This window comes from Helianthus annuus, chromosome 10, assembly GCF_002127325.2.
Source record: "Helianthus annuus cultivar XRQ/B chromosome 10, HanXRQr2.0-SUNRISE, whole genome shotgun sequence".
Classification (NCBI taxonomy): domain Eukaryota; kingdom Viridiplantae; phylum Streptophyta; class Magnoliopsida; order Asterales; family Asteraceae; genus Helianthus; species Helianthus annuus.
In genome coordinates, this window is record NC_035442.2 from 117,875,567 (window position 1) to 117,902,560 (window position 26,994).

Below are 26,994 nucleotides of genomic sequence, written 5' to 3' on the forward strand. Positions count from 1 at the left end.
ATTTGTTTAACTTTTATTTAATATTAGGTTTATTTATTTAAATCCTAATATTTACCGGGTTAATTTTTACCACTAACGGCACTTTACCCGTCTTTTAGTATTAACGGGGTTTGATTACCAAACCCGTTTTCAGGGTGTTACATATTCTGATGTGAAACGGTTCGGATTAGACTTTAAAATACGAGAAAGTATGAAATAAAACAAGTAACAGACCCTTTCGTGCGAAAGGGGTCCTTTTGTGCGAAAGGGAGTAGCCTTTCGTGCGACAAGGAGTGCCTTTCCTGCGATAGGTCTGTTTAAATGCGGACTTGCACGTAAAATTCAATTGTAAACTATTTTAACACAATACAGTAGTAGTAATTGTTATATGAACTGAAAACAGTAAGTAAAAATAACCAAACAGTCAAGTAACGACAACTCAGGTGTGCCAACTCAACATAGAAGGCGTGAACCAAGTGTTGGATGCTGGACGGGGTTAACTTACTATGTGACTAGCAAACTGTTTGGTGTTCATCCATGATTAACTGATATTGAACATAAATGAAATCGAAAACGTAACACATGAAAACAGTCCCCTTTCGTGCGAAAGGTTTCAGTTTGTCAAAGACGTTTGTTTGATTCATCTCAAAACAGATCATTTCTTGGTGGAAATTAACCCTAATGCAAACCCTTAACTATGAATCGAGTTGAGGGTCTGATGAGTACCAGATTCCATCAAGTTTGTACAGAAATCAAAATCAAATGTATGAACAAGTTGTAAAAACATCAAAGTTTGTAAATCTTGATTCGAATCTCATATGCGGTGAGGCTTCGACATCAGTTTGCCCAAGTAAACTCATGAAAACCATCCATGAAATGTGTTCAATCAAAAGGATTTGTAAGAAAAGTTCAAGAAATGGAATTAAAATGTAGGAAATGTAATAAAAATGAAAGAAAGAGATAGAAAATATACTGAAATGGCTTCTGATCACAAGGGCGAAGTTGAGAGCATTTGAGAGAAGTCTGGGCGACTGGGAGGGGAAAATGAGTGAAGTAGTGCGCCTATTTATAGGTTTAGGGTGAGTTTGGGACGAGAAGGATCTTTCAGGCGACATGGAGGTTGGGGCGATATGCCCCTTTCGCACGAAAGGGCCTTTCGTGTGAGAGGTTGTTCCCCTTCCTCTCAAAGGTCCAAGTTTGATTACATTGAGCGTTTTAATCGATTTTACGTGTAAAATGCTTATTGTAATAGTGTGAAACATGCATAATGGTGTTTTAAAACATTGATTTTGAGTATAATCATGCAACAAGTCTAAGATGTATAACATAATCGTGAATAAAATACTTGAATTTTCATTATGATCAATAGTCTCGGATTACAAAGTTGAAACGAAAATAGAATACAACATGAGTACAAGTTTCCAAAAAAAAAAGAATTACAACAATACTTTCTAAATAGGGAAGGTACAAATATGCGAAGCGTTACAGTATTATGGACAATAATATCAATCATGACTGATAGCTTGTATATTCCTAATTAATTCAAGATAGTATTCTCATGCATGCAAATATTATATCTTCCATACACAGCTCGTCAATCACCTCCCTATATTATGTATTTCCTTATATAGAATGTTCTATATATGTACATCATTAGTATCAATTCAATACATAATTCTTACACCTATTACTTTGTACCGTATACATCTTACATTTTCAGTAACAGATACTACACATCAATAATTTTATCAACAAGTGCTAGCCATCAATTGCTACCATCAATCATTTATATTTAATGGCAAAGATATATCATTAAACATAAACATGTATCATCAAGAATAAGTACGTAATAGGTAACAGTCACACAAATGGTTACAATCATGAACATACAGGGTAACATGCATATCATACCAAAATAGTAAAAAGGGGCAACTAGAACTCACCTAGAAGTTGGATTCTATACTGAATACAACGTATAGTCTGACCATTGAACTCTTAGTCAACTGGTCAATGATGAATATAAAACCATATCAACATTTCACGTCATTATAATATAGCAAAATGTGGGGCTTTTCGCAAGGAATGTTATGACAACTCGAACTTTCAAGGTTAGCCTTACTCGATTTCCTGGATGTAACAACCCGCATTTTGGAAGTCAAAGTCAAAGTTAAAGGAAGAAAAAATTGCTAATTGCGATCTGTCACTCCTTGCTTGATTATTGATTGTACTTCTGGACTTGTAGTCGATATCTTTAATTTGTGTACTTTAGTTTTATTATGTTGAGTATCTATAATAATCACAGTTTGATCGCATGTTTATCACTAATCTATTAATCGCCTTATCGCTATTCGCATCGCTATCGCTTCACAACTTGAATGATAGATTCTAAATACTATTTTACGTGTGTGTGCTATTTATGTGTAACTTGTGCATGTTTATTATATGTTGGTGGTGATTAATCGAAAACGAAATCGCAACTCTATCGCAACGCAATCTCATCGTGAACTAGAAACACAAGTTTATTTATGTTGTTGTATGTTAGTTATGGCATTTGTGTGACTATTATCTAAACCTATCGCAGCGCTTAATCGACACTCGCTTAAACGCATCGCAACGCTCAAAGCATGAAACGAAACATAGAAACGCAACTCGCCGGAGACGTTCGATTGAATGACCATCCGTACGGATGGCCATCCGATAGGATGGCCATCCGATCGGACTGCCCTCCGATCCGACACGCTACACCGCCTTCACTCCTCTTCACCTATAAATAGCACCTGTCACATCATGAATAGTGATGTGACAACTCTCTCGTCCGACCAGCACGTTCCAGCCCTATTTTCCCTCGATTCCTTGCGATTCTTGTAAGTTTCTACATCAATTCTTGTACTTCTATGATCTACACACACATCTTCATCTTTTTCGCCATCAAATCTTTATTTTTCACTAGGAAATCGGCTGATTTGAGGTGTTCTAGGATGATGTCATCATGGGGTTCTTATGAACTTCAAGGTTTGACCTCATTCCACCAAGAATAACTCAGATCTAAGAAATTTCAACATGTTTAAGCAATGATTTCACCTGAATCTAAACATTTTCAGGATTAAAAGAATTGAAAGATGTTTTCATAACATTCTTTCAACTCTTTTACACTCTTACAGTTAAACCGATAGAATCGGAGCTCATTCTGGCCTTCCACTCATTCTCTAAGTGAAGTGTCGGTCTGAGAACTGATTCCTATCAAAGAGACAGCCGAATCACGGGTTGAACATGAACGACCGTCAAGAACAGTTAACTGGTCAGAGTGGGGTGATTCCCATCCGATCTGATGACTTGGGCTTGATGGGGTTCCCGTTGTTTAGCACGTTGTCATACCGTCTCGGTCAAACCGCAAACTTTTCGAACTTAGCAAATTAATTCAAGTTTCAAACGATCAGGTCACCGAACGGACTGCCGTTCAATCGGATTTCCATCCAATCGAACGACAATCCGATCGGATGACTCATGGTCCAAAACACTTAACATTTTTACAAGTTTTCAATAAATTTCAATAAGCAAACGAATGGTCATCCGATCGGACGACCATCTGATCGAATGACTATCCTGCTGTGAACTTGTTCTTGAGAAGAGTCTCGCTGGAACGGATCGCCATTCGATCGAACGACCATCCGTCCGGACGACCGTTCAACTAGGCGACCTGAAAGGTAGAGATACTTCTCTGATTTTAAAATGCTACAACGAAAACTTCAAAGCCATCATACACAAACACATCCATCCCAAACGAATGACAATCGAACCGAATGGCCATCCGACCGGATGACCACCCATCCGGACTGTCATCCGATCGAATGACCATCCGTACGGATTGTCATCCGATCGAATGACCATTCGTCATCTAGTACACGTGACACTGTTTGACGCACCGTTCATAGCTTATGCTATCGTTCTATAATCAGGCTAACTTTCCAGCGCTCCCTTCAATCCAATCCAAGGCTGTGTTATTCATTTAACACAATCTGTGAGTATACTCGAACCCATTTTGCTTTACGCACTTTTGGGTGTTACATACATTACTTATTCAAATCACAATCTACACACAACACAAACACTTACATACGCTGACCTTTACTGCATGTTATACGTGTTACTCTTTGAATGCTTGTATGTTATGTTTACACAGTGATTGTTGCCTGACACCTTAGCAACGATAGTACTATAGTTTGGACTCAGCACCTGTCGTGGACAGGGGTTGTTAAGGGCTTTACTTCACATGTCACAGTGGTGATATGTGTTGCACATTCTACAACTCGCAGTCACGTCTATGCATATTTCATTGTCGATAACCTACTAGCTTCACTTTGCTACATGTTACATGTTGGTTATGCGTAAAACGTTTTCACCATCTATTATATTATTAAACTTGTATGCTCACCTTTACACTATGTGTATTGACCTCTACATTAACGTATGTGACAGGTGTTTAGGATGTTGTGCTAGCTAGCTTTTGTAGAATCAAGTTAGGAAGAGTCTAGAAACAAACAAACAATTTATGAGTTGTCGGAACAGTATTTTATTTTTCTTTGAGAACAATTCGTCTGTAATAACTATGTTTACTTGATATGTTACGGTATGGGACGTAATGCTTAAATATTTGGTAATTATTAGTTGTTATGGAATCTCTTGGACAATCTGTTTCGTGCAGTGCCTCACCCCAATGTTTCCGCCATCGGTTAGGGTGTGACATTGGACCTCTAGCTCGTATAGTTAATTACGTTTCACGTTTCATCGCACATTAAAACCGAGTGTAGTTCATGTTAACCAGGGATTGACTATATGAAATTGTGTGTTTGTTTAGTGTAATCTATTGTACGTGGAATAATGATCTTACAATTCGGGCCGCACATCTCACTATCGACCGCACACCCCCTTTTTCGTTGCGGACTGGCCCACGGCCCAAACGAAACCCGACGGTTGGGTTTGGCCCACACTCAACGAATACACACATAATTTATGTGTAAATCCTATTATTTGCATAATACAAACATAATCACAAACCCTAGCACTCTCATTCGTCCCTTTGAAGTCGACGGCAGCTCACCTATTCGGAGTTTGCATTCCCTTAAAGCTTGTCTCTTGTGTCTAGCGATAATCATTCCTTGGTTAGTATGAATATGTTTATTTAATCTTTGTTTAATTACGCTTGGCTATATGTAACTGATTGATATGTGATTCTGCATAACGATTGAGATGTAGGATTGGATGTTATCAAATACTAGATGTGATCTAGAACAATATGTGATACTGATTTATGACATAGAATTGTTTAATGGAATGCACTTGTTAAAGCATGCACACTAGGATTGATGAGGTTGGTTATTCATAGATCGGATATGAATAGTTAGCTATGATGATTAATGTTCATATAATAGGGTGTTCGATGATGATGATGATTGATTTGATTTGAATGATTGTTGAAAAGGATTGTGTTGTTTGAATCGGGTGAATAAAGGACATGTTGAAACCGATCAATAATAATTAGGGTTCTAGAAAACTTGAACTTGTAACCGATTGAATCCCGTAATCGTTTGGATTTGATAGGATGTCATGTTTACGTGAAATACGGAAGGAGTGACCTGGTCACCCGCACAGTGCGACTCGCACACCCCTGGTCACATATCGTTGCTGAGGTTGCACACTCAGGTAGTGGGCCTCTAAACTGATTAGGATTTCAGCTTTTTATTTGGGTCGTACCCTTATTGATCATGTCCATTTGGACTGTGTGATTGAAGGGGGGCCGCACACTTGAACCTTGGTCGCACACCCTTAACGAGTCACACAACAGATTGGGCCGTATAATGAATCTGGGCTGGGTAAGTATAGGGAACCACACAACTAAAACCTGCCGCACACTTAAGTTGGGGTCGCACACTTGAGTGTGGACCGCACCCTCTTATTGGGCCTAGAGTTAACTGGGCTACACACTTGCATGATAAATTGAATGGACTGTTGAATGGATATGTGATGTACGGGCTTGTGATACGAATGTGTATGTGGCCCAAATGTTTACTATGTGTTACGTGATGATGTTTACTACATGCAACCTGCTAGAATACGTGTTTCAATTGTATGTAACAACTGATTATTATTGGTCACCGTGTTAGGACCTGGTTGACCGACTTTGACCAAAGTAATTTAGCTTACCGAGCAATCTAAGGTGAGTTCACTACTACTTGAGCATGCGTCCTGGTGGGTGGGACAATCAAACGGGTATTCCTGAGAGGAATACGTCTTTTCTGGGGTAAACTGGGATGTTAGATAATACACTCACACTTATCACCCTTAAGTCCCATCTTAGACTGAATTAGTTACCTGAGAGGTAACGGGGTATTAGTTAATAGTGCTATTAGGCTTGGCAACCTCATACCGTACCTGAGAGGACGGGTGTGAACTAATGACCTTAGAATCATGACCAATGTTTGATAGGGCATTGGGGATGGGCAAACAAACTGACGCCATCTTGCGGTACTCGAGTTATTATCAACATTGTCTTCAAACTGAATTAAACACTTGGCAACTAAATGTTTATAAAACTGTGAACTGGCCAGCTTCTGCTGAACACGTTAAGCTTTAAGTTATGTTTTGAGAATACTATAACATAATAAAAGGGAACTTTTGTATAATATCTTGTGACTAGTTCAATGTGATTGGTGGCTGGATCCTGGTATATCACACGCCTTGCGGGGTTTCCGCATGTGGTATTTTGGGGGTGTGACAAACGCTCACACGTGAAATGTGGCTTTTCGCTCAGGCAACATTCCTTTCCACATAATACATTTTGCTACATTAACATTACGTCTATATCAACTTTTCACCAACCATACATTTTGCTAGAACATCCAGCAAATTGTATTACTTTTTGTGCTAAGCTATCCTCATTAAAGGTGGTGCGAAAGGTACATGAAAACCCTAGTTAAGCAACAATGGCAGTTGTTATCAGATCTGACTTTCTTTAACGTCCAGATCTGAAGTTGGAAAAATATAAGAATCAGTCCATAACATCACTTTAAGCTTCAAACATAAAAACAAATATGTGAACTTTTATGTGATTCTTACCTTCTTCCGCGAAAACCCTAATCTGAGCTTGAATGCTTTAACCAACACGTTACAAACAACCTCCAATACTCTCCTTGATGCTAGATAAGATGTGAAAATTTTGTCGTGATAATTCCCACGACCATCCCCTTCCCCCGCGAGAAAACGGTGCAAACACAACTTAATTCTCACTTTCTCTCTGTAAGGTTGGTCATGAAGGTTTGCAAATAAGGAGGTTCGTTCAAGCCTCCTTCCAATAATAAAGTTCACCCTAAAATTACCATTTCACCTTTTATGAGCCTTGCCATGTCATTTCCCAAGTTGAGCTATTAATCATAGTCTATTTTTAAGCTCATTCCATCTACATATCATACTTTTATTGTAACCAAAAATTCATACACCAAAATGTTATTTTTAAATTTTGTCGTTGGTTGTTAAATCTCAAGGCTCTAGAACACACCAGGGATCTCTTTTGTTTTAGAAGATTCTCCCCACAATTTTTGGTTGGAGTTCCATGTTATGAAAAATATCATCTTTACTTTACATAATCCAGCTAATTTTAAATAGAATCTCAATGTATTTGATTTGTTTGTTTTATAAAAGTTATAATTTAATAAACTCGATGAATTTTATAAAACTTGTTATTATGATCATTTTTTAACTTCGAATTGTGTCATATCGTCGCTAATCTTTCCTTAACACCAAACAATATAAATAATATATTTTTTTTCCTTAACACCAGACAATATAAATAATATATATTTTTTTTAGAAAATTTAACTAATACAACCCCGCTTGTTTTTTTTAGATGAGCACTCTATATAATTATTTTTTAAATGTATTTAAAAACATGGCATTTACTCATATAATATTCCTTTTATTCTATGTAATAAAAACATTAAAAAAAAGTTAAAAAATAGCATACTTTGTGTAAAATATAACAAATTAAGCATATACGATAACATGATTTTTTTAGTTTAAATGAAAAACTTCTATCATTTTGGTAAATCAAAAGAACAACATATCTCAATGCAAACTAGTTTTTTAGTAGCTAGCTGCCTAGCTACAAGAAATCAAACAACTTCAAATAAAACATAACCTTTATAGTTAAACATATAAACATAATCAAATACATCAATCCAACATATAAACATAAGCATTAGCTAAACTAACAAGATACAACATCATCCAACGTCTATTCGACACTATCTAACAAGATTCAACATTATTGAAGAGGTATGGTCCCAATTTTCTGCTTACATGGCAGGGACCACACCTCCTTTTCCGATCATACATGGCGCCCACATCAGCAAAGCAATCCATAAGCTTCTAGAAGCTTCTAGAAAATGCCAAGGTGGCACCAAAGATGCTCCATCCGACAAAAAGGACAACACGTGTCACCAGTTGCAGAACGCCACATAGGCCTGCGACAAATCAGGGGGCAGAGCTGACAACACCGGTACGAGGTTTCCAGCATGGACGAATGTAAGCGCGCCACATGTACCAGTACACCGGCTATGGCAGAGGAGACCAAGAAGGTATTCCCCTTGGCCGGACAGCTGGCGCACAACCACAACTGGCACAGCTGCTCCTCCCTCCTTCACCCTCCGGCTATAAATAGGACCCTTCATCATTCAGGTTAAAGGATCTTGCTCTCTTTATTCACACACTCAACACACACTGTTTATTCTCCCTCAGAACAGTACTTATTCTCACGCCGGAGCCTGGTTAAGAGGGAAACCCCCATATTCCCCTCTTAACGAGACTAACGGTGTTGCTGTTTTGCAGGATCTAGGTCATTTTCACGAGTAAGAAAGGAGATTGAACCCACAGAAGAAATAACCCCACAGATTAACCTCAGTGTTAACCTGTGTTTCATCATTGGCGCCATCCGCTTTTTTACAAGACCAATCTCATCTCTTTTCTTTTCGAAAAACACTCGGCAAAAATGGCTGAACAAAACCCTTCACACCAAGTGGACGGAGAAGTTTCTTCCTTCGAACTCGTTTCGGACACAGCACACGTCCAACGGGGTCAAAGGAACGAAATCATCCAAGAAGGGCCAGCGAACAACGATTTTCCTAGTATCTTCGGAAGTGCATCCAGGGTTGTCAGTCAAACCACAACTGGACCCATTTTCCAAACCCCCACTAGGATAATCACTCAGACCACAAACGGAGCCACTTTCCAGCCTCCACCATGGATAGTTCAACAAACAGCCCCACCTGTGCAGACATCAAGCCATGGAGCTGGCCCCTTAGCTCCATCGGAACAAGCACAACTGAATTTCTCTGCACTTTTAGGGCTACCCGAAGGAAAAACTCTGGCTTCCTGGTACGCCGAGCAGATGGCATCTATAAACCTTCTTTATACATAACTTAGCGCGCAACAAGCTTTGTTCCAAGCACAAGCTAACCAGTCAGCATTCGTTACCCCACCGCAACGGTCTCTGAGTACGCACACGACTCAGCAGATCAACGCGTGGAATTTACGCCCGGAGAAAGGACCTGTACCCAACATCAGAAAGCCAAGCGCGCACGACACACGCGACACTTATGGCGAAACAGAAAGCAATTATGTTCAAAACTCCAACTTACAAAAAAGGTCGATTCAAAGTCGTCTAGGCGCGCGCAATATGAACACCGAATGGGAAGACGAAGAGGAAGACCCAACGTATAAAGGAGAAAGTACAGTGTTCAGCAGACTGCACCCAGAACACGAGTCTTACAAACCAGCCAAGCGCGCAGGATACAACCCAAAAGCAGAGCATGATTACACCTTGAGCTATCGTCCAGACGACATGGCTGAAAATTCAAAGTTTATCAGGGAAATTGCTACAGCCGCTATAGACAAGACAAAGTTGCCGCACAACGTAGGAAAATACAATGGGCTAACAGATCCAGATGACCACCTTCAAGTTTTTAATGGCGCAGGAGCAACAGGAGGATGGAACATGCCAACTTGGTGCCATCTCTTCGCACAAACATTTGTCGGCGTAGCGCGCGTCTGGTTTGACAGTTTGCCAGCGGGAAAAATTAAATCATGGGTCGACTTCCGAGAGAAGTTCCTCGCACACTTCTCTCAACAGCGAAGACATACCAGAGACCCGGCTGATCGTTTGAATATATGGCGCCGAGACCACGAAAGCGTGGAAGATTTCATCACAAGATATAACAAAGAATGTCTAGAAATCGGAGACGTGGGCGAAAAGATGATGCGCGCACATTTCATGTGGGCAGTCAAATGCGATGATCTAATCAAGCGCGTGAAAGGAAGAGATGGAGGACCCAAAGATTGGGAAACCTTCATCGAGGCAGCAAAAACCATTGCGCAAACTGACAAACAGCTGACCGGTGATGACTACCGTCAGCGCGGATATACCCATGGAGATCGGAACAAAAAGGGCAGAAGCCAATCATGGAAGGCGTCCGGTCACAGAGAGAGAAGCCCAGCAAGGGAAGATGCGCGCCACACAATCAATCAAATAGCCCACCGAAAAGAAGTGAAAAGAGAAAACAGGGAGAAACAGTGGACACCACTGACAAAAACCCCTTCTGAAGTTTTGGCCACTGAAAATCACCAGTTCAAACCACCCCTATAAATGCGCAATAAGAGGGGTCAAGATCCCAATCTCTTCTGTGAATTTCACAAAGATACAGGCCACCTAACGGACGATTGCTTCAGTCTGAAACAAGAGATAGAAAGAGCTTTGAGAGATGGAAAGCTCACTCATTTGGTTAAAGGCGGAAAGCGCGACTACCGCCAAATTCAAAAAAGAGAAGAGGGGCCAGATAACAAAAAACTCCGAAAGCTTGAAACCCACATGGTTCAGGGAGGCCCACGAAGGCCAAGGAAAAATTACAACAAGCGTGCACAAGATGACTCGTGGCGCGAGAAGCAAGTTATTTTCCCAGTTGTTAGAGGTGGCCCGAGGGAAAAAAAGACCCATCGTCATTCCTGGGGTAATTGGTCACTACCAGACTGATTACATTTTTATCGACCCAGGGAGCACCGCAGACATCATATACGAACAATGTTTCAACCAGTTTGACCAAGAAGACAAAGCGCGCTTGGAACCAGTTGATTATCCATTAACTGGTTTCTACAACGAAGCCGTTTTCCCTCTTGGCCAAATATCAATCCCGGTGCTGCTCTCAGACGGAAGAAACTCAAAAACAGAAGAGGTCACATTCATGGTGCTACCAGCACATTCAAGACATGACATCCTCCTAGGAAGGGAATCTCAAGGAGACTTCAGTATGATATGCTCTGCGCCACACTCAGCTGTTGGATTCCCAACAGAAACAGGCATAGCATTAATATACGCAAGCAAAGAGGTCTTAGCAATGGATGAGGTCAAACCTGCAAAGGCAAGTAAACCAGCACCGCGCGCAGAAGCAGAAAAATGGGTACTGAACAGCGCATACCCAGAACAGACAGTTACCCTAGGACCTGCGATGTCCGCTTTAACGCGCGTGGCGCTCAAGAAGTTGTTGCACGAAAACAGGGACGTGTTTGCCTGGACACCAGCCGATATGGTGGGTGTTCCACGGCACATAGCAGAACATCGGTTAAATGTCTCAGAAGAAGCGAAGCCAGTGGTACACGCCAAGCGCCACTTGGGCGATATAAAACACGACGCCATGAAGGAACAGGTAATGGAGCTGTTGAATGCAGGCATCATTAGAGAAGTCAGATACCAGACATGGGTGGCAAGCCCGGTGATGGTGAAAAAGCCAAATGGTAGCTGGAGAATGTGCGTAGATTACAAAGATCTAAACAAGGCATGTCCACGTGACTGTTACGCCTTACCAGATATAGACGAAAAGATCGACTCTCTAGCAACATTCAGGTGGAAGTGCTTCCTTGACTGCTACAAGGGGTACCACCAGGTCCAAATGGCCGTTCAAGATGAGGACAAAAACGCATTCCGCACGCCGACAGGGCTATACTGTTACACCAAGATGCCTTTCGGTCTAAAGAATGCGGGCGCAACCTACCAGAGATTGATGAACGAAACGTTCAGTGATGCTATCGGCAAGTACATCGAAGTGTACATGGACGACTTGGTGATTATGAGCAAGGAAGAAAGCATGATGCTGGTAAACATCCAAAAGACTTTCAACACGCTGCGCAGCGTAAGCATTAAGCTATATCCAGCAAAATGCTCTTTCGGTATGGAAGAAGGGAAATTCTTAGGTTTCATCGTCAAAAAAGATGGCTTCAAAGTAAATCCCGAAAAAGTTCAAGCGACCGAAAGAATGCCTTCCCCATCAAACATCAAAGAGATGTAAAAATTAGCAGGACGGTTAGCAGCACTCAATCGTTTTCTAGCTAATCACGCCGCAAAGTCCTTTCCGTTCATCAAAACATTGCGCAACTGTATGAAGAAAAGCCAATTTCAGTGGACTCTGGAAGCAGAGAGCGCGTTCCGCGAGATGAAAGACTGTCTCATCAAGCTGCCAACTCTAACCGCACCAATCAAGGGAGAACCTTTGGTACTATATTTGTCAGCTTCTGATAGAGCAGTCGGAGCAGTACTACTTGTCGATCGTCAAGGTATCCAAACACCAGTTTACTATGTGTCACGAACCTTGACCGACCCAGAAACCCGGTACGCCATCATGGAGAAACTAGTCCTCGCGCTGATCTATGCATCAAGACGGCTGCGAAGGTATTTCGCTAACCATGTCATACATGTGCTAACAAACTACAACATCGGCAACATCCTGGCAAGGCCAGAAATCTCAGGAAGACTAGCCAAATGGGCGATAGAACTTGGCGGCCACAACGTGGTCTTCAGACCAAGACCAGCCATCAAGGGCCAAGTGCTGGCAGATTTCATGACAGAGCTACCTGACGATAAGGATCGAGAATGTAAAGCAATGGAAAAGGCCGAAAGACAACAAGTAGAGGAACCATGGCTGCTATACACAGATGGCGCGTCAAATGAAGATGGCGCAGGCGCAGGGCTTTGACTGGTGAGCCCCGACAAACATGAGTTCACGTACGCCATACGCCTGGATTTCAAAAGCACGAACAACGAAGCAGAGTATGAAGCCTTTCTTGCTGGCTTAAGATTGGCAATCAAAATGGGAGTCAAACACATCGAAGCGCACGTAGATTCAATGTTAGTAGCCGGACAAATCAACGGCCAATACGAAGCCAAGGGAGATGTAATGGCGCTCTATCTAAGTCAAGCGAAGACGTTGCTACAAACCTTCTATTCTTACAAGGTGCATCACATAAACAGAATCGAGAACAAACCAGCAGATGCACTGAGTAAACTCGCATCTATAAGCTTCCAACATTTGGCAAAAGATGTGCACATAGAAGTTCTGAGCAACCCATCTGTTCCACTCAGGGAAGTAAGCGTCATCCAGACAGGAACGACGTCTTGTATGACTCCAATAATCATGTATCTTCAATACGGGATACTCCCAGAGAACAAGGCCGAGGCAAGGAAGATCCAGTACAAAGTCGAGCATTATCAGATGGCCGATGGAATTTTGTACCGAAAGTCATACCTTGGTCCACTATTGAGATGCGTCGACGCTGAGGACGCAAACTATTTGATCAGAGAAATCCATGAAGGAATCTGTGGTATACATGCCGGCCCAAGAATGGTGGTGGCAAAAGTGATGAACGCCGGGTACTACTGGCCCGGAATGCATTTAGACGCGGTAAAAGAGTTGAGGAAATGCAGTGGATGCCAAAGACATGTGCCCAAGACGATGCGCCCTAAAAACGAATTGGTACCAGTCACAACCGCATGGCCCTTCCAGCAATGGGGCATAGACATGGTCGGCCCTTTCCCAGAAGCCCCAGGAGCGGTCAAATTCATAATAGTAGCGGTCGACTATTTTACCAAGTGGGTAGAGGCGAAGGCACTTGCATCAACCACGTCAAACGTTGTTAAGAGAGTCATATGGGAACAAATCATCTGCCGCTTTGGCCTACCACTCAGAATCATCACTGACAATGGAACGAACTTCGCCGCAGACGACCTCGAACGATGGTTCAAAGAGTTGCACATCGAACACACCTTCTCTTCGATTGCGCACCCGCAAGGGAATGGTCAAGTAGAAGTGGTCAACCAAAGCATTGTCGACGGCATCAAGGCAAGGTTAGGCGAGAAAAGAAAGGGCTGGGTCGACGAGCTGCCCAGCATACTGTAGGCCCACAGAACAATGCCAAAGACAAGCAACGGTGAAACACCGTTCAGTCTAGTTTATGGGTCTGAAGCAGTAATACCAGCAGAAATTGGATTGCCGTCCCCACGAATGCTCTCCATGAACTTAATCGACAACGAAGAAGAAAGGAGGATCGACCTGGACCTCCTAGAAGAAAGGAGGGAGATGGCGGCAATCAACGAAGCGAAATACAAAACAAAGCTGGAAAAGTACTACAAGTCCAAGGTCCGAGTCTGCACCTTTAACCCAGGGGATTACGTCCTAAGGGACAACGAGGCTTCCAACGCAGAAAAACCCGGGAAACTGGCTCCCAAATGGGAAGGTCCATATGTAATAGAGGCAGTGCTCGGCAAGGGAGCTTACAAACTGCGCACCATCGACGACAAGGAGGTTCCACGAACCTGGAACGCTCAGCAGCTGAGAAAATGTTATATGTAAAACAGTTATGTAACCGCAACGGCTGAATCGCCAACACATTTACCGTAATACAAAAAGTGTTTGGCTATTTTTATTTCATGCAAATTTCTTGTCACAACTGCATATATTACTTTGGGCGTACACGAAAACATCAATGGCTCGACCATAAGAAACGTTGTAGACCTCCAAGGCTCGTTTGGAGCTGGAGGGTTTAAATATGTACCACCCGTACTCAATCTCCATTCGGGTGATTTTGGAGCTGCTTATCAGATATTAGGCATTTACTAAGCATACCAGTCAGAGTCAGAGCCGACCGCGAATGGAATGCTATACGATCGAGCTGGATTGGACGATAGTTTTGGAGCTTACGCGTCATAAAACCAGCTAAGTCCTTTCCAATTTGCCCTTAGTCTTTTATTTCTTATTTATTTTAGTTTTTTTTGAGTTGGTTTCCATCCTACATTAACGGCAATTAGAGAAGACGGGTGCGGATCAGACGCGCACGGCAGAAGGAAAAGAAGAAAAAGAGAATTCAAGAGAGGAGAAGATTGGTTTGAGCTCCAAGTCACGGTTCAAGATTCGAGTCTGGGTTTACAAACGAGTTAGCTTTACAGTTTTTAATTAGACTTTGTGTTTTTTTTAGACTTGTGAACATGATGTTTTTGATATCTCAGACTTGTTTATTGTTTATGACTATGATTCTTGGCTAATTATTTTTCTACCCGGGTTTGTGATGATTATTCGTGTCAATTGGTAATTTCTCGGTTTTGGTAATTTTGTGATGGATAAATATTAAAGTAAAAGACCTAATAATAATTGGCTAGATGTGTGTGCGTGCTTTATTCTAATTTATTATCGTTCAATCGTTCCTCATGTGTCTTTGTGAATGTCTTTCATGTATAGATGCATGTTAGGTTACCTACTTTGTGTTTGTAACTAGTTTATGGTTTATGGTGCACGTATTCCATAGGAACTTTGTTTGATAATTTAGAGGAGTTTAGTGTTCTACCTATTCTTGAGACCGGGAGGAGATAGATAGTTGGGATTGTCTTTGGTGCTAGGTATTTAGGTGCAGTGAGACCGGGAGGAGATCTATCTAAGTTCCCTAGTATTATTTGTTTTCCTAAGTCTTGTCAAGTGTTTTTAGGTTACCCCGTGCACTTTAGGGTGTATTGTGATTAGTGAGACCGAGAGGAGATCTAGTCTTTGGGTACTTTAGTATTGTTGGAGAGACCGGGAGGTGATCCAACCCATACTAGTGAGCTTTATTTGACCTTTAGGACCTTAGGAGAAGTTGATGAGACCGGAAGGAGATTCAACTTATCTTTAGTCTTAGAGGGTCGTATTATTAGAACCTGGTTCCATCATAGTTACCATTGCCGAGAGAAAACTGAGAGTCACGAATAGGATTCCAAACCTGGGTAGTACTTTCTCATCCTTGATTTCACCTTAGTAGCCTTCAGCCTGCGTCTAGGTAGTCTAGGATTCCTTTAGTTTAATTAGTTAAAACCCCAAAATCCAATCAAATCAAATAACCCAGTTAAGTAATTAGTTGAGTCAGAGTCTAGTTAGCGTCGCTAGTGTCTCGTGGGTTCGATACTCGGACTTCATTAGGCTTTACTACGTACGATAGGTACACTTGCCTGTCAGTGGTCTAGCATTCAGAGAGTCCTAGTTTATAAACTTAAAACTAGGGTGTCTAGATTAGGTTAGTTTTTATAGACCGCATTTACCACATCAAGTTTTTGGCGCCGTTGCCGGGGACACTTAGGCGATTGCGTTATTAGCTTTGACTGGTCTTATTTGTTTAATTGGTCTTATTTGTAATTTGAGTCTTAGAGTTTGAGTCTTAGAGTTTGTGTTTAGTAGTAGTGTGTCGAGTCATTGTTTTTGTAAATATTTTTTATTAGTTAGTTTGTTTTCTTTCCTCTCTACTTTGTGCTGTTTTTGCTACTCTCTTCATGGCAGGTTATCATAGCGAGTACCCTCCCCATGTTTGGGCATTCGTGGAATCATGTCAAATATTCGCTCAGATAACGACAACAGCACAGGACCAAGGAGATCCGAGGTTTCCCGAATTGTTCACCATTCTTCAGCGAATGATCGAGACACTGAGTCAAATGATTAAGGAAAACATGAATCAGTATGTGGATCTAAGGTGTCAACATTGTGGTGGACCGCACGGGTATGAAGATTGTCCAGGTTACATGAATCAGAAGAAAAATCAAAGTACAATACGATTTACATGGGATGATTTCTATGATGATCATATTGACTTTGAGAGATATGAGGGAGTGAAAGAAGAAGAAGTTGGGGAAGAACAGGTTGAAGAGGAGCTTCCCAATAATCTAGAGTTGTCTGGTATAGGACTGGAGACGACAACGGACGATTCAGTCCCAACTCCGGTTAAACAGGACGTGACGCCTAATTGGTGTTCCACGCCATGGTATTATGGTCCTGAACCCACTAATGACGACTTCTGGAATGATGATGAGGGGGAAGACGTGGATGAGCCACTGGACAAGATGGAGGATGAGAAGAAGGAGCATGTACCATCTTGGGAGGAAGAGTTTGGTGATGAGTTGGTAGGTTTACCAACTCTTGAAGATGAAGAATTTGACCCGGTTAGTGTCCTTGCATATTTAGAGATATTACTTGTAGGGGGGCCAACCATGGAGATCAAACAAATACCAAACGTAGAAGAAGAGAAAGTGGCTGAAGATTTGGATAGCTGGCCCGTAAAGGTTTTAGAAGTTGGATCGCCACCACAATTAAAATCACGGGAGAAGGCACGAAGAAAACGCTTGGATCAACATATCGTGAGGGTGCAAAGATGGTGCAAACAGAAGCATAAGGGGAAACTGAAGTGCAAAGACAACCATCTTCCTCGTTACATGCATTGTATCAGATTTGGTCCAGGTAAATTTAAATTTTGGTGGGTTGACCCGTTTGAATGTCTAAAAATATTTTCTAGTTTCATCGTTAACTTTTTAATAAATAATGATGAACAATTAGAATTAGATGGGTTGGACCGAGGTTGGATAAAGGAGAAACCTCCTGATTAAATTCAAGTGTGGGAGGTTTTATAGAGTTTGTATAGAATCATAGTTTTTGTATATTGAGTCTAAATTAGTTGGTTTGAGTTGTTTTTTTTAGAGTCGGTATTGCTTGGGTTTTTGCTTTTTTTTGTTTATGCAGGTTTAAATATGTACCACCCGTACTCAATCTCCATTCGGGTGATTTTGGAGCTGCTTATCAGATATTAGGCATTTACTAAGCATACCAGTCAGAGTCAGAGCCGATCGCGAATGGAATGCTATACGATCGAGCTGGATTGGACGATAGTTTTATGACGCGTAAGCTCCAAAACTATCATCCAATCCAGCTCGATCGTATAGCATTCCATTCGCGATCGGCTCTGACTCTGACTGGTATGCTTAGTAAATGCCTAATATCTGATAAGCAGCTCCAAAATCACCCGAATGGAGATTGAGTACGGGTGGTACATATTTAAACCTGCATAAACAAAAAAAAGCAAAAACCCAAGCAATACCGACTCTAAAAAAACAACTCAAACCAACTAATTTAGACTCAATATACAAAAACTATGATTCTATACAAACTCTATAAAACCTCCCACACTTGAATTTAATCAGGAGGTTTCTCCTTTATCCAACCTCGGTCCAACCCATCTAATTCTAATTGTTCATCATTATTTATTAAAAAGTTAACGATGAAACTAGAAAATATTTTTAGACATTCAAACGGGTCAACCCACCAAAATTTAAATTTACCTGGACCAAATCTGATACAATGCATGTAACGAGGAAGATGGTTGTCTTTGCACTTCAGTTTCCCCTTATGCTTCTGTTTGCACCATCTTTGCACCCTCACGATATGTTGATCCAAGCGTTTTCTTCGTGCCTTCTCCCGTGATTTTAATTGTGGTGGCGATCCAACTTCTAAAACCTTTACGGGCCAGCTATCCAAATCTTCAGCCACTTTCTCTTCTTCTATGTTTGGTATTTGTTTGATCTCCATGGTTGGCCCCCCTACAAGTAATATCTCTAAATATGCAAGGACACTAACCGGGTCAAATTCTTCATCTTCAAGAGTTGGTAAACCTACCAACTCATCACCAAACTCTTCCTCCCAAGATGGTACATGCTCCTTCTTCTCATCCTCCATCTTGTCCAGTGGCTCATCTTCGTCTTCCCCCTCATCATCATTCCAGAAGTCGTCATTAGTGGGTTCAGGACCATGATACCATGGCGTGGAACACCAATTAGGCGTCACGTCCTGTTTAACCGGAGTTGGGACTGAATCGTCCGTTGTCGTCTCCAGTCCTATACCAGACAACTCTAGATTATTGGGAAGCTCCTCTTCAACCTGTTCTTCCCCAACTTCTTCTTCTTTCACTCCCTCATATCTCTCAAAGTCAATATGATCATCATAGAAATCATCCCATGTAAATCGTATTGTACTTTGATTTTTCTTCTGATTCATGTAACCTGGACAATCTTCATACCCGTGCGGTCCACCACAATGTTGACACCTTAGATCCACATACTGATTCATGTTTTCCTTAATCATTTGACTCAGTGTCTCGATCATTCGCTGAAGAATGGTGAACAATTCGGGAAACCTCGGATCTCCTTGGTCCTGTGCTGTTGTCGTTATCTGAGCGAATATTTGACATGATTCCACGAATGCCCAAACATGGGGAGGGTACTCGCTATGATAACCTGCCATGAAGAGAGTAGCAAAAACAGCACAAAGTAGAGAGGAAAGAAAACAAACTAACTAATAAAAAATATTTACAAAAACAATGACTCGACACACTACTACTAAACACAAACTCTAAGACTCAAACTCTAAGACTCAAATTACAAATAAGACCAATTAAACAAATAAGATCAGTCAAAGCTAATAACACAGCGCTTTCGAGGACGACCCGAGTCGGGGATTTAGTCACTTTACTGCTTTCTTAGATTAGTTTTTTTTTTTAATTTTTTTTTCTTTAGTTAAAAAAATAATTAAAAACCCAAAAAAAAAATATAAAACCCAAAAATTAAAAAAAAATTAATTAGTTTAGTTTCCCTTTTCTAGTCTTCTAGTGATTTGTGCCATTTGCTTTTCAGCTTATGCGCACTCGTTCTTCGGGCACTCCTGAAGATTCTCCATTCTCTGAGCCTGAGTCTGTATTCCACTGTCGCCTGCGTCAGCTAAAATTTAAGGTACCCAAAGTTGAATTTAAATTAGAGTCTGATTTAGAAATGGCTGCACCCCGTAGGACTGTCGCTGACCAAATTAATGTTACCCCCGCCCACATCCGCTCCAGTATCACTCAACCCACTGTTGAGGCTAATAACTGGACCATTCCTCCTGCTCTGATTAACACCATCGCTCGAAATGTCCAGTTTCATGGACTTCGCGACGAGGACCCACATACTCACCTCACTAGATTCTCTAGGGTCTGCGACACTTTCGAGCTTAATGGTGTTACTGAAAGCGCCATCAAGTGTCGCCTCTTTCCATTCTCTTTGATCGGTCAGGCCGCTGTTTGGTTGGAATCCCTCCCACAGGGATCCATCACTACCTGGACTGAGCTTCACACTAAGTTCCTTCAGAAGTACTTCCCTCCAGCTAAGATAGCTCGCCTTAGGAACATGATCTATGCTTTCACCGAGCAGCCTGGGGAATCTTTCTATGAAACATGGGACCGCTTCAAGGCACTTCTCAATAAGTGTCCTCACCATGGCATGGAGGATTGGAGGATTGTAGAGAAAGTCTACAATGGAGTTTCTGAGGCGACTAAACGCCTCCTCGATACCACTGCTGGCGGTAACATGATGAAAACCAAAACCGCTGAAGAGTGTCTTGAGATGATTGAGGATTTAGCCATGAGCACCTATACTGAGCCGAATTTTGGGGGTACTCCTGTAGCCTCTAGAGGTATCCATTATGTTGATTCTAACACTGCCCTAGCTGCCCAGGTAGATTCCTTAGCAAAGATGATGAAGGATATCCAAGTTAAGTTAAGCTCCAAGTGTGAGATTTGTAGAGGGGGGCACGACACGATAAATTGCCCTGTAGGTGCTGAAGAGGATGTGAGTTATGTCCAGAATGCCACGGGGCCAGGGTTACAACTCTGGATGGCAGCCACGCCAGAACTCGAACTGGAAGGGTGGGAATCCTCCTGGATTTCAGCCCCGCCAGAGTTTGTTCCAGAACTCTGGTGACGGACTGAGCAGTGGAGCGAGTGGTAGTGAGATGAAGCCTGATCTTGCTGAGTTCTTAAAGAAGAATGAGGAGAACCAGAATAGGACAAACAAATTGTTAGAATCCTTAGTTCTTCAGGGGGAGAATAGGTACCAGGAGCAGCAACGTAAAAATCAGGAGTTCGAGATGATGTTCAGGAATCAAAATGCCACTATTCAGAACTTAGAGAGGACTGTTGGAGAGATGGCCACCAGATCCTCTAAGAGACCCTTAGGCACTTTCCCTAGTACTACTCAGTTGAACCCGAATGCTACTGCCAAGGCAGTCACGACTAGGAGTGGTAGAGGTGCTAGAGTAGAGGAACCGGTAGTGGATGAAGAGCCGGTAGATGAGGAAATTGAGATGGAGGCTCCACCTGGCAAGGTGCAAACTCGGCTCAGCCCAGCAAGTACAGCACAACCAGAGAGCCCTCCTAAGGAGAAGGTAGTTCAGAGAGAGTTTGATAGATTACCATACCCTGCTAGGCTTAAGTCGCAAAAGATGGAGAAGGAGTATGGTCACTTCCTTGATTTGTTCAAGCAACTCAAGGTAAATCTCCCGTTCGTGGAAGCATTACAGCATATGCCTAAATATGCTAAGTTCTTGAAGGACCTCTTGTCCAACAAGAAGAAATTGGAGGAGATTTCGATTGTGACTTTAGGAGAAGAGTGTTCTGCGGTGGTTCAGAATAAACTACCTCAGAAAATGACAGATCCTGGTAGTTTCACTATCCCGTGTTTATTTGGTAGTTCTTCTGTGAGCCATGCGTTGGCCGACTTAGGTGCTAGCATCAATCTAATGCCTTATTCAATTTATTCTAAGCTAGACCTTGGAGAGCCTGTTCCGATGCGGATGAGTATTCAGTTAGCGGATAGGTCGGTGAAGTATCCTAGGGGGATAGTGGAAAATGTTCTGGTGAAGGTGGAGAAGTTTGTTTTTCCGGTCGATTTCGTGATCTTAGACATGAAGGAGGATGAGAAAGTTCCTCTAATTTTAGGGCGACCATTTCTTGCTACCGCGAAGGCATTGATCGATGTCTTTGATGGTAAACTCACTCTTCGTGTGGGTAGTGACACGGTTACTTTTGACATTAAAGAGTCTATGCAGCACACCGGTGCTAGTGATGATACGCTTTATTTCATCGACTCTTTTATGTCTCATGTTGGTGATAGTCTGCGTAGGTTCTGTGGAGGAGAGCACGAGTTAGATGCCTTAGAGGAGAGTTTAGTAGAGCAGGAAGCCGTAGTAATAGCCCTGGCGAGTGAAAACCCTAAGGAGAGTGAAGAGAGTGTAGAGAATGAGATAGTAGTAACTGCAGAAAAGCCTTCGGTTGAGATTCCACCATTGTTAGAACTTAAGAAATTACCCGATCATATCGAGTATGCATTCTTGGATGACGAGGCGCGCTTGCCCGTCATTATCTCATCCGACTTGACATCTGAGGAGAAGAAGAGGTTGGTAGATGTGCTTAGGGATCACAAGCGTGCCATTGCATGGAAGCTTGTGGACATAGAGGGTATTCATCCATCCTTTTGCACTCATAGGATTCTTTTAGAAGACGGTTTCAAACCCGTGGTGCAGCCACAGAGGAGGTTGAACCCGAACATGCAGGAGGTGGTGAAAAAGGAGGTGTTAAAGCTTCTTGATGCCGGCCTGATTTACCCCATTTCTGACTCACCATGGGTTTCACCGGTTCAGGTTGTCCCGAAGAAAGGAGGGATGACGGTTGTGACCAATGAGAGATGTGAGCTTATTCCTATGCGTACGGTCACGGGTTGGAGAGTATGTATTGATTATAGGAGGCTGAATGATGCCACTAGGAAGGATCACTTTCCCCTTCCCTTCATTGATCAGATGCTTGAGCGGTTGTCGGGCCATCAGTTTTACTGTTTCCTTGACGGTTTCTCCGGTTATTTCCAGGTCCCCATTGCACCTGAGGATCAGGAGAAAACCACTTTCACATGTCCATATGGTACTTTTGCGTATCGTCGCATGCCCTTTGGATTATGTAATGCTCCTGCAACTTTTCAGAGATGCATGGTGGCTATCTTTCATGATATGATAGAGAGTTCCATGGAGGTGTTTATGGATGACTTTTCGGTCTTTGGGAGCTCTTTTGATCATTGTTTGGCCAACTTGGAGAGGATGCTAGCTAGGTGTGAAGAGACTAAGTTGAAGCTGAACTGGGAAAAATGCCACTTCATGGTGAAGGAAGGCATAGTTTTAGGTCATAAGATTTCACGTGCTGGTATAGAGGTTGATAGGGCTAAGATAGATACAATTACTCGATTACCACTACCTACTTCTGTGAAATCGGTTAGGAGTTTCCTAGGTCACGCAGGTTTCTATCGTAGGTTCATTAAGGACTTCTCTAAAATTGCGCGGCCTATGACGCAACTCCTTGAGAAGGATAGAGTGTTTGATTTCAATGGGGAGTGTGTGAAAGCGTTTGAGACGCTAAAGGAGAAGTTAGTGAGTGCTCCCATTCTTGTAGCCCCCGATTGGAGCTTGCCATTTGAGCTCATGTGTGATGCAAGCGACTTTGCGGTTGGGGCCGTTCTAGGACAGAGACACAATAAGCATTTCCACCCGATTTACTACGCTAGTAAAACACTTAATGATGCCCAGGAGAACTACACTACCACTGAAAAGGAGCTCCTGGCGGTGGTTTTTGCTTTTGATAAGTTTCGGTCCTATCTTGTTTTGTCCAAGACCATAGTTTATTCCGATCACGAGGCATTGAAAAACTTGTTCAATAAAAAGGATGCTAAGCCTCGATTGATTCGGTGGGTCTTGCTTCTCTCGGAGTTTGATATTGAGTTGAGGCAAAAGAGTGGTGCGGAGAATGTGGCCGCTGACCACATGTCTAGGGTAGAGAGGTTGAAGGATGAGAAGGAGGATAGTCAAGAGATTGGGGATTCCTTTCCCCATGAATCTTTGTGTAGTGTGACTGTGGAGAAGGAGAAAGAGAAGCCGAAGGAGGAGGAGTTGCCTTGGTTCGCCGATTTCGCGAATTATCTTGCTAAAGGGTTTATTCCGAGTGATATCACGTACCAACAAAAGAAGAAATTCTTTGCGGACGTGAAGTATTATATATGGGATGATCCTCACTTGTTTAGGATTGGTGCGGACCAGTTGATTAGGAGATGTGTTGGTAGTGTGGAAGCGAAAGAGATACTTAGGCATTGTCATGAGGGTCCTACGGGTGGACATCATGGAGTTCTCTTAACTGCTAGGAAGGTTTTTGACTCTGGGTTTTATTGGCCGTCAATCTTTAAGGATGCGGCTACATATGTTAGGAGTTGTGATAGGTGCCAAAGAGTTGGCAATGTTTCGTCTAGGGATGAGATGCCGCAAAACATCATGCACCCGTGTGAAGTTTTTGATCTATGGGGTATCGATTTCATGGGACCGTTTCCTATGTCTCGTGGGAATAGGTACATACTCGTCGCCGTTGATTACGTGTCTAAGTGGGTGGAGGCTCTTCCTACGCCTACTAATAGTGCGAGAGTTGTAGTTAACTTCCTACGAAAGTTATTCGCTCGTTTTGGTACTCCTAAGGCCCTAGTTAGTGATAGGGGCACTCACTTTTGCAATACCTTGATGGAAAAGGCTTTGCAACGCTATGGGGTCACCCATCGGCTTGCAACGGCCTATCACCCGCAGACGAGTGGGCAAGTAGAGGTGAGCAATAGAGGGATTAAGAGGATCCTAGAGAAGACGGTTGGAGCGAATAGGTTAGATTGGGCCGAGAAGTTAGATGACGCATTGTGGGCCTTTCGTACGGCATATAAGACACCGACCGGTTCTACACCATTTCGGATGATTTATGGAAAGGCTTGTCATCTTCCGGTTGAGTTAGAGCATCGTGCATATTGGGCATTGAGATCCGTGAATTTAGATATATCTTTAGCTAAGAGTAAACGGTTTCTTGAGTTGCACGAGTTAGAGGAGCTGAGGGATCATGCGTACGAGCATACTCATGATTATAAACTTCGTACGAAGGAGTCGCATGATAGGAAGTTGAAGGGTAATAAAGACTTCAAGTGTGGGGATGAGGTGTTATTATATAATTCACGCTTGAGGTTGTTCCCTGGGAAGTTGAAGTCCCGTTGGTCAGGACCGTTTGTGGTGAAAGAGGTGTTTCCCTATGGTAGTGTGACGATAGAGGGAGAAGATGGTGAAAGTTTCAAAGTGAACGGTCATAGATTGAAGCTATACATAGGTAGGCCGAGTGAGAAGGATGACATCGAGGTTATTCGCCTCGATCCTCATAGTGCTTGATAGTTTTGAGTGATTCTCGGGTGAAACCCCGAGTGTATATTTTTGTATATTTATGTATTTTGAGTCTAAATTAGTCAGTTCGAGTTAGTTAGTTTTGAGTCGGTTTTTATTTTTAAGTCAGTTTTACGCTTGGGTTTGTTTGTGTTTATTTGTGCAGGTTTGTTTGACCCGTCCGTACTCAATCTCCATTCGGGCGGGGATTACGAGCTTATATCATTATGTAAAAGCCAACTCAAGTGTACCAGTTTGTCAGACGGCTGCGAATGAAATGCTATACAGTCGTGCTCGCTTTGGTTTGGAATTCGAAGACTTTTGCTACCAGGCGAGTTTGTTCCATTATATGTTTCTAGTTTATTTTTCTTTCTTATTTATTTTTAGTTGTCTTTCATCCTACATTGAGGACAATGTAAATTTTAAGTGTGGGGATGGGAGACTACGTCTTTTTAGATAGATTTGAGTCAGAAAAAAAAACTACAAAAAAATTTTAAAAATCCAAAAAAAAAAAATTGAAAAAAAAATCAGAAAATGTTCATGTTTTAGATGTTTGCAAAATGAAAACGGAAAATGATAGAAAAATCAATTTTTATTCGGGTTTCAAATAATAATAATATGAGAATTAATAAATTAAGCCCGTGTCTAATTTGGGATGTGTGAATAGGCTCGGCCCGGTTTTAGGTTCCTTTGAGCTAAATATACCTAATTGTTGATTTACTAGTGGGTTCTCATCTAGGGAATATGAGAAATTGAAACCGCCAATAAGAGTATAAGAAATGCCGTTATAAGTTAAAACCGTTAGAATTTTTAATCATGAAAAAAAAAGAAAAAATATAAAAAAAAAATGAGCTAGAAACTAAATGAAAGTAGCGCAGGCCTATGTAATCTTGGTTGGGGATAGCGACTCTACAGCCGGAATGCCTCTGGGTTAAGGAAAGCAACGTCTACGCTCATCAAAAAAAAAAGGAAAAAAGAGAAGATTGAAAAGAAAGAAAAAAATGATTTTAAATTCTCTTGGTTTTGATATAAGACGGTTGGGAATTGGTCCAGCGATCGTTCCTTTTGTTCTATAAGCTTGAGGCGGGATTAGGTGCACCGTAGTTTCTAGTGTGAGACCCTAGGTAAGTTGACCGAACTTGAATTAAATCTACATGATAAGGGCTTGGAACGGGTTTGGGTTTAAGAGGATCGAAATACTTGCAATCGCGGTTAACACAGGTTTTAATTTTAATAAAGTAAACTAGCTTTTGTGCCCGAACATTAATTTGATTCTGATTCCGTTTGCATAAGTCTTTTTCAGGGACGAAAAATGTTTAAGTGTGGGGATGTTTGATGTGTTGCAAACAAATCTTATTTTCCTTGTGTATTTTGTATATTATTTTAATAGTTTAGAGTCATTTTTATAATATTTAGATATATATTTTATTATTTATTATTATTACAGGTCTCAGTGCGAAAAGGAATAAAAACGAGCTAACACGGTTAATAAACGGGCATCCGGGAGTTTGGAATAGAGTTCAAGGGCTGAAACTGCAATTTATGGAAGATAGAATTAATTAATGAAGTTGGAGGACCTGATTTGCAATAAGCTAAGAGTAGAAGATTAATTGTGATGTATACTAAATGATGAGGGGCTTAAGTGCACATTTGTTCAAAGTTAATTAATTCATATGCACCAAACATACGATTTATTCTTTGAACGGCAATTTAAGAAAAAAAAAGAAAAGAATGCATTGGACATAAGTCCATGTGGACGGCAATTCAAGGAAAAGAA

General features: G+C 41.8%; 1 non-coding gene across 1 annotated transcript; it reads right to left on the reverse strand.

Annotated features, from left to right (window-relative positions):
• Positions 1–20,338: 20,338 nt before the first annotated feature.
• Positions 20,339–20,445, reverse strand: LOC118483379. The gene has a single exon (XR_004870667.1). It is a non-coding gene; the product is annotated as a small nucleolar RNA R71 (small nucleolar RNA).
• Between the last annotated feature and the right edge of the window lie 6,549 nt (positions 20,446–26,994).